Genomic DNA, 7314 nt, shown 5'->3' with positions numbered 1-7314 from the left:
GCTTACTGAGCTCAGCCATTTGTGAGTTGGCTGGAGGTTGGCTGATCTAGGTTGGCCACAGCTGGAACCATTTCTTGTGTTCTCCTCCTGGGACGGGCAGCCCCAGCCAGGGCTTGTCCTCCTCCTGGTGTGGGGAGCAGTTCACCAGGACAAGCAGAAACAATCCAGGTTTCTTAAGACCTAGGCTTGGACTGTGCATGTGGTCACTTTGCCTCATTCTATTGATCAATGCAAGTCACGTGATTCAGCTTTGAAAAATCTGGGGGTGGAGAAATATGCTCTGACTTGATGGGGAGGGGGTGGGTGAGAAAAAATCCCAAAGTCACATGACAAAGGGTGTGGACAAAGAGGGGCAATAATGCAGTTGATTATGATCATGTGTTAACCAATTAGAGCGGTAAAGCCTTTGTATTAGCATACTTTCTGTTGCCGGTATCAGAAACATTCCTCACACAAGCCCAGGCTCCTGTGGTTGGCAAGCCCAGGAGCTGTCTGTGTATGGCAGGGTCTGGAGGCTTGGATGGTGTGGTCAGCACTATCTCTGTTTTGTTCTCTTGACTTGGTTTCTGAGTGTGTTGGCTTTACCCTGCAGATGGCTTTAACGCAATGAGATAAATAGGTCTGGCAGTTCCGGGCTTTCTCAGCCTTTACTGCTGCCATTGGAGGAAAAGAGATCCCCTGACACCCAGTGAGCATACGCCAAAGTCTTAGAGAAGGCTTTGATTGGCTCAGGCTAGGCCATGTGCTCATTTCTGATCCAATCATGCTGCCAAGAGAGATGGAGCATTCTGATTGGCAAGTCTGTGTCACATGTCCGGTCCTGTGTTAAAGGAGCTGAAGGTCCTGTGATAGGCAGTTCAGTTCAGTTCAGTCGCTCAGCGGTGTCCGACTCTTTGCCACCCCATGAACCACAGCACACCAGGCCTCCCTGTCTATCACCAACTCCCAGAGTCCACACAAACCCATGTCCATCGAGTCAGTGATGCCATCCAACCATCTCATCCTCTGTCGTCCCCTTTTCCTCCTGCCCTCAATCTTTCCCAACATCAGGGTCTTTTCAAATGAGTCAGCTCTTCGAATCAGGTGGCCAAAGTATTGGAGTTTCAGCTTCAACATCAGTCCTTCCAATGAACACCCAGGACTGATCTCCTTTAGGATGGACTGGTTGAATCTCCTTGCAGTCCAAGGGACTCTCAAAAGTCTTCTCCAACACCACAGTTCAAAAGCATCAATTCTTGGGTGCTCAGCTTTCTTTATGGTTCAACTCCCACATCCATACATGACCACTGGAAAAACCATAGCCTTGACTAGACGGACCTTTGTTGGCAAAATAATGTCTCTGCTTTCTAATATGCTGTCTAGGATGGTCATAACTTTCCTTCCAAGGAGTAAGTGTCTTTTAATTTCATGGCTGCAATCACCATCTGCAGTGATTTTGGAGCCCCCAAAAATTAAGTCAGCCACCGTTTGTGATAGGCAAGCCAGGCACAAATAAAGTGGGGGAAAGGCAGTTCTCCTAAAGGAACAGAAGAGTATTTTCACCAAAAGGGAGAGGAGGGGGTGCTGGGCATTAGCAAGCATTAGAGGTCACTTCAGTACAGGGTCCAGTGGGGGCAGAAAGGAAAGAATGGAATGACCCTACTATTTGCCTGTGGCAGGAGATGTAAGAGACATGGGTTTGGGTCCTGGGTCGGGAAGATCCCCTGGAGGAGGGCATGGCAATCCACTCCAGTATTCTTGCCTGGAGAATCCCATGGACAGAGGAGGCTGGGGGGCTACAGTCCATGGGGTTGCAGAGTAGGACGTGACCAAAGCGACTTAGCATGCATGCATTGCAGACACATCCTATTGCCTTTGGTGGTGTTTGGTAAGAACACAGGGTCAGTGATGTGTTTGGAGCAATAGGTCATCACCAGGAAAGGGTGCTGGTATGGCAGGCAAAAGACAGGGTTTATGACCCAACCCCCCCACCCAGTTAGGGTTAATGATGGGCTGAGCCAGCTAGGTCAAGACAGATGCCAAATGGGGTCACTAGATCTGTAAGGCCCCCTCCTGGTCCTGTGCTTTGTGACTCTGACTTTGACCTTGATCATAGGATGACCTGGAATATCTCAAGGGTGCTTTCCCACCTCAAGCATGTGGATAGAGGGTCAGGCAGGGGGCTGCCAAAGCTCCTGACGCTACTTGATTAGCGCCTATGCTGACGCAGATTTTGGGTTTCAGAGCAGAGTTTAGGGGGGATCACGGGATGCAGATGTTTTAACTCTAAATTTTACTGACCATCACTGTCTGTATGCCTAGCACTAGGTAGGGAATTGATGTTACAAACTCACAAGCTGAACACTGTCCCTCCTTTCAGAAAGAAGTCCGGGGTTTCAGTCTTGGGCAAGTCACAGCCTTGTTGCATCTCTGTTTCCTCATTTATAAAGTGGGGATGATATCTACCCTGCTTACATCAAAGGGTTTCAGGTTCAGTTTACAGAAAAGCAAGTGTGTGGCAGTATTCTGTTTTCTATAAAAGCAACATACACATGTGATGGATTATATTAAGACAGAAAAGTGAAAGTGTTCGTTGCTCAGTTGTGTCCAACTCTTTGTGACCCCATGGACTTTAGCCCACCAGGCTTGTCTGTTCATGGGATTCTCCAGGCAAGAATACTGGAGTGGGTAGCCATTCCCTTCTCCAGGGAATCTTCTTGACCCAGGGATTGAACCTGAGTCTCCCACATTGCAGGCAGATTCCTTACCATCTGAGCCACAAGGGAAGTCCTATATTAAGACAGATCCTTATCTAATTCAGACCCAATGATTCCACCTCTTCTTTAGTGACACTCTCAGGATCCCCAGAAAGTACCCATCAAACTGACACAGGAAAACCATGATACAGAGAAGCAGCATGACCTCAGCAGGCCAGGTGGTGTATCTGAGAGAGGACTCATGATCACAAATCTCTGCTCCTTACTTGGAGCCCCTAGAGTGGAAACTTTTGGTCTGAAAGTAAGACTCGGCCCCTGGTGAGTGGCCATATCAAGCATCCCTGGTGTCAGGGAGTGTGCTATGAGGAAAGAGAGGCCTTGTGATAATGGTTGTCTCCTAGGGCCCCCCTGCCCTCAACCTCACTCTCCTATTGTCTCTTGCCTGGCATTTCCTTTTCCTCTCATTCTGCCTTTTCTTAAGGGTCTGGCCCCTTTTTTTGGGGGGGGGGGTTGCTGCACCATGAGACATCTGGGATCTTAGTTCCCTGACCAGGGATCGAACCTCTGTCTGTTGCAGTGGGAGCACAGAGTCTTAACCACTGGGAATTCCCAGGTCTGGCCCATGGGAGGGGCTGGAGGGATGAGACAGAGGCTTGTGCCTGGGGGCACCTTAGCTGGACTAAGTCTATCAGGGTAGCTCAAGCTGGCCCTTCTGGTGTTGGGATAAAAGGAGCCACATAAGATAGAATCAGCATTCCACTTGCTTTGGTGAGGGACTTGGAGACGTTACAGCAAAGACACATATGTGGGTATACAGAGATGCATAAATTAAAGGAAAACTATATGGACAACAAGAGATCTGTAAGCGGGAACAAGAAATAAGTAATGGCTTGTGATTGAGGTCTAAATTTGGCCCTGAACTTCCTGGCAGACAAGACAAAAAGAGAAATATGATGGGTTTCTTAGTACCTTGAAAGAAATGAAGTGTTTGGAGAAGGCAAGTGTTTTTCCCTTGGCACAAAGTTTCTAGGACAAATTTATCACCTGGATCTGTATATTAAGGACACTGGGAAACAGAAATCCAACACACAGGGGCAAGTACCCTGGGGCTTGTGCTCACGAGAAACACCTAGACACACTGCGGACTTTGCTGTCTTAGTCTCTGTGTTCCCCACTGGACTGTGGGCTTTGTGCAGACACGAATCTGGTTTGTCTGGCTGATGGCTGGGCCTCTGCAAGACAGATGTCTCTAAATGTGTTAGGAGAATTTAATAGGTAGTATTTTATGAGAAAAACAAATATTTTGTGGGTAATCAGAGGGACAGCTAAGCCTGACTTGTGTTGTCAATTGAGGGGGAGATGGTGTCCTGGGTCAAGAGGCATCTTATGGAGAATTGAAGGACTCCTGGGAATTAGGAGAAGGGTAAGAGCTGAAAGCTGTTCAGGAGGAGAGAATAGCAAATGAAAGCCAGAGAGAAAGAGAGAACCAGCTGATGTAAGAAGTGGAACCTGGGCTCTGTGTGGAGGCAGTGGGGAGAGGGGTAGGTGGAGACCCAAGTGGACAGAAGGTGGAGTTTGCCTGAAAGGCAGTGGTGTGAGGGCCCCTGAAGTGTCAGACACGATGGCTCGGCAGTGGGTCCCAGGGGTCAAGCTCAGGTGTTTCCAGGCTCAGAACCAGAGGACCAGGCTGGCAGGTGCCCAGGATTGAGACCTCTATTGAGAGCCTCAAGTGCCCATTCCTGCCCGACGGTCAGCTCCACGAGGGCAGGCAAGCTGGTCTCATCATCCCAAACCCCTTCACCTCATGTTGCAGTTTATGAGAGAGCCTGGAAGCACTCCATCTCTTACCCAAGGTCTGAGTCAACTGAGAAAGAACTCAGAGGAGCCAGCAGGTAGAAGCCAAAGTGTTCTCTTTCTTGCTGTACAGAGGTGGAATTTGCAAACATGCTACTGCTGCTGCTAAGTCGCTTCAGTCGTGTCCGACTCTGTGCGGCCCCGTGGACTGCCGCCTAGCAGGCTTCTCCGTCCATGGGATTCTCTAGGCAGGAACACTGGAGTGGGCCGCCATTTCCTTCTCCAATGCATCAAAGTGGAAAATGAAAGTGAAGTCGCTCAGTCGTGTCCGACTCTTAGCGACCCCATGGACTGCAGCCCACCAGGCTCCTCCGTCCATGGGATTTTCCAGGCAACAGTACTGGAGTGGGGTGCCATTGCAAACATGGCTGGGGCTAATTCCCCAGAGACAACTGGTGCGGTCCTCCAGGAATGGGGGCAGATCGCTTGTAAACTTTCACGTGGAGGGAACTGGGCAGCCAACCAAGGGAGGGGCTGGCCTGCGCTTGCCCTTCTCTGTCTCCAAAATCCTTGTTGGAGCAAGTCTCTCCTCCTCCCTAGGAATGACTGAAGAGGCAGAGGAAGGTTTGCTCATGGAGCACCTTCCACATCAGAAGCCGGAAGAAAAGCTTCCCCCTTGCCTGGTTCCTGGCACATAGGAGGCTCTCAATGAACTCTTACTGAAGGACCAGATAGGTATACAGCATGCACTGCAGATTGAAAAAACTGTTCTTTACCTACCTATCAGAAAGTAGGCTTCCTTTCTGTGTTTAAAACCACCACCACCAGCAGACCAGTGCTGGCTCTCCCTGAGCGAGGGCATCCACCCTCCACCCCCTGGCTCTGGGCTCTTTGGCTTCTGGTCATTAGGCCCTCGGGGTTCCACTGCCTGGCCTGACTCCTTGGAGTTGGTGGGTGCTGGTGTCTGTGTCCTGTCCCTCTGTACAGCTGTGCCCTGCGGTCATCGAGGAGTCACCTGCCACATCATCCCATAGGTGAGTGGTGCTGAGGGCTGCCAGCTCCCAATGCTGGCCGTTGAGGCCCACATGGGCCTGACAGCAGTGGGGCAAAGGGCAGCCCAGGTTTGGGTACCTGGAAATGCCCCATGGCCAATGGATTTGCAAAGGGAGGTAGGGGACTCATCAACATTTGTGTCCTAGAATTAATACCTGAACTGAATTCAGAGTTTCTCTTACCAGTCTTCCCCAGATAGGAAGTTGAGAAAAGAGAAGAGAGAAAAGCCATACATCGATAAATGAGGACTAAACTCCCATGAGGTGGGGGAGGTTTCAAGCTCTTTTGTCTCAGGGACCTCCATGGAAGGTGGAGCCAGGAGCTTGGGAGGCCAGAGAGGGGACACTTCCTTCCTGAGTCCTTCCTGGCTTTTCCTTCTTGGGGAGGGAAGGAGCAACTCCTTTTACATGGGTCCTGATGCCAAATTTCCTGTTGATTGGCCAGAGAGAGAGGAGAGGGGCTGAGCATGAGGGAAATTCTCTCGAGTTCATTTTTCTCTCTATAATGTGAGTGCATTCATTTCCTGTTGCTGCCATAATTAATTACCACAAACTTAGAGACTTAACATGATACAAATTTATTCTCTTATAGTCCTGGAGGTCAGAAGTCTTATAATCAAGATGTTGGGGGCTGTAGGGGAGAATTTATTTCTTTGCTGTTTCCATCTCCTTGAGGCTGCCTGCATTCTTTGGCTTGTGGCCCCATCCTCCATCTCCAAAGTCAGCAGTGTGGCATCTTCAAACCTCTTCCTCAGCTTCTATTCTCATATCACCTTCTCCTCTCTCACCTTCATGCCTCCTTCATCTAAGGATCCTTGTGATTACATTGGGTCACCAGGATAAATCTCTCCAGCTTGAGGTCCTTAACTTAATCACATCTGTTGAGTCCTTTTTTAGGGTAAGGTGCCATATTCACAGGTTCTAGGGAACAGGACATGGACATTTTTGGGGGTGGTGGTCATTATTTGGCTCAGTGTTTTCCAGATGAGTGATCCACAACGTCCTGGCACTCTGTGGTTTACGGGGTGGGGAGGAGGGGCCAGCTCAGAAGCATACCCACCTTCGATTGTGAGAAGCTGTATTTTTGTTTCTGGTATCTATTTGGGTCCTGTGAAAGGTTTCATTTGAAGAAGAAGTCTGCAGACCAGATTTAGTCCAACCCCTTTGGAATGAGGCCCAGAGAAGGCAGGTGATTCACCCAACGATGAACAGCTAAAAATAGCAGTTGTTGGTTAGTTGCTAAGTTGTGTCTGACTCTTTTGTGACCCCCCTGGACTGTAGCCCACCAGGCTCCTCTGTCCATGGGATTTCCCAGGCAAGAATCCTGGAGTGAGTTGCCATGTCCTTCTCCAAAGGATCTTCTTGACCCAGGGATCGAACCCTCATCTGCTGCATTGGCAGGTGGATTCTTTACCACTGAACCACCAGGGAAGCCCCAGAAATGGCAGACCCAGCACTGAACTCTGGTCTCTTGACTCCCAGGTGAGTGATCCTTCTACCCACCCCTCTCGGAGATAAAACACCAACCGAACTAGGAAGGGTGCCTGTGTGTGTGGTGTGTGCCCTCATTTACCGGCACAACCATCTTGAGTGGAAAGCAGGGGACACTGTTTTCTTGCCCCCATTTATTGTGAGGAAGGCCCTGCCTGGTGAGACCAGGTGGGATTCCTGGAGTGTCCCCAGGAAGGGAGCAGAACCAGACAGGCCCTCCTTCACCCCACATGGCCTCTCCCTCCTCTTCCTCCTGTCCCCGGATCTGGCTCCGGCTAATT

This window comes from Bubalus bubalis, chromosome 23, assembly GCF_019923935.1.
Source record: "Bubalus bubalis isolate 160015118507 breed Murrah chromosome 23, NDDB_SH_1, whole genome shotgun sequence".
NCBI classification, from domain to species: domain Eukaryota; kingdom Metazoa; phylum Chordata; class Mammalia; order Artiodactyla; family Bovidae; genus Bubalus; species Bubalus bubalis.
Note: the sequence above shows the minus strand (reverse complement) of the source record.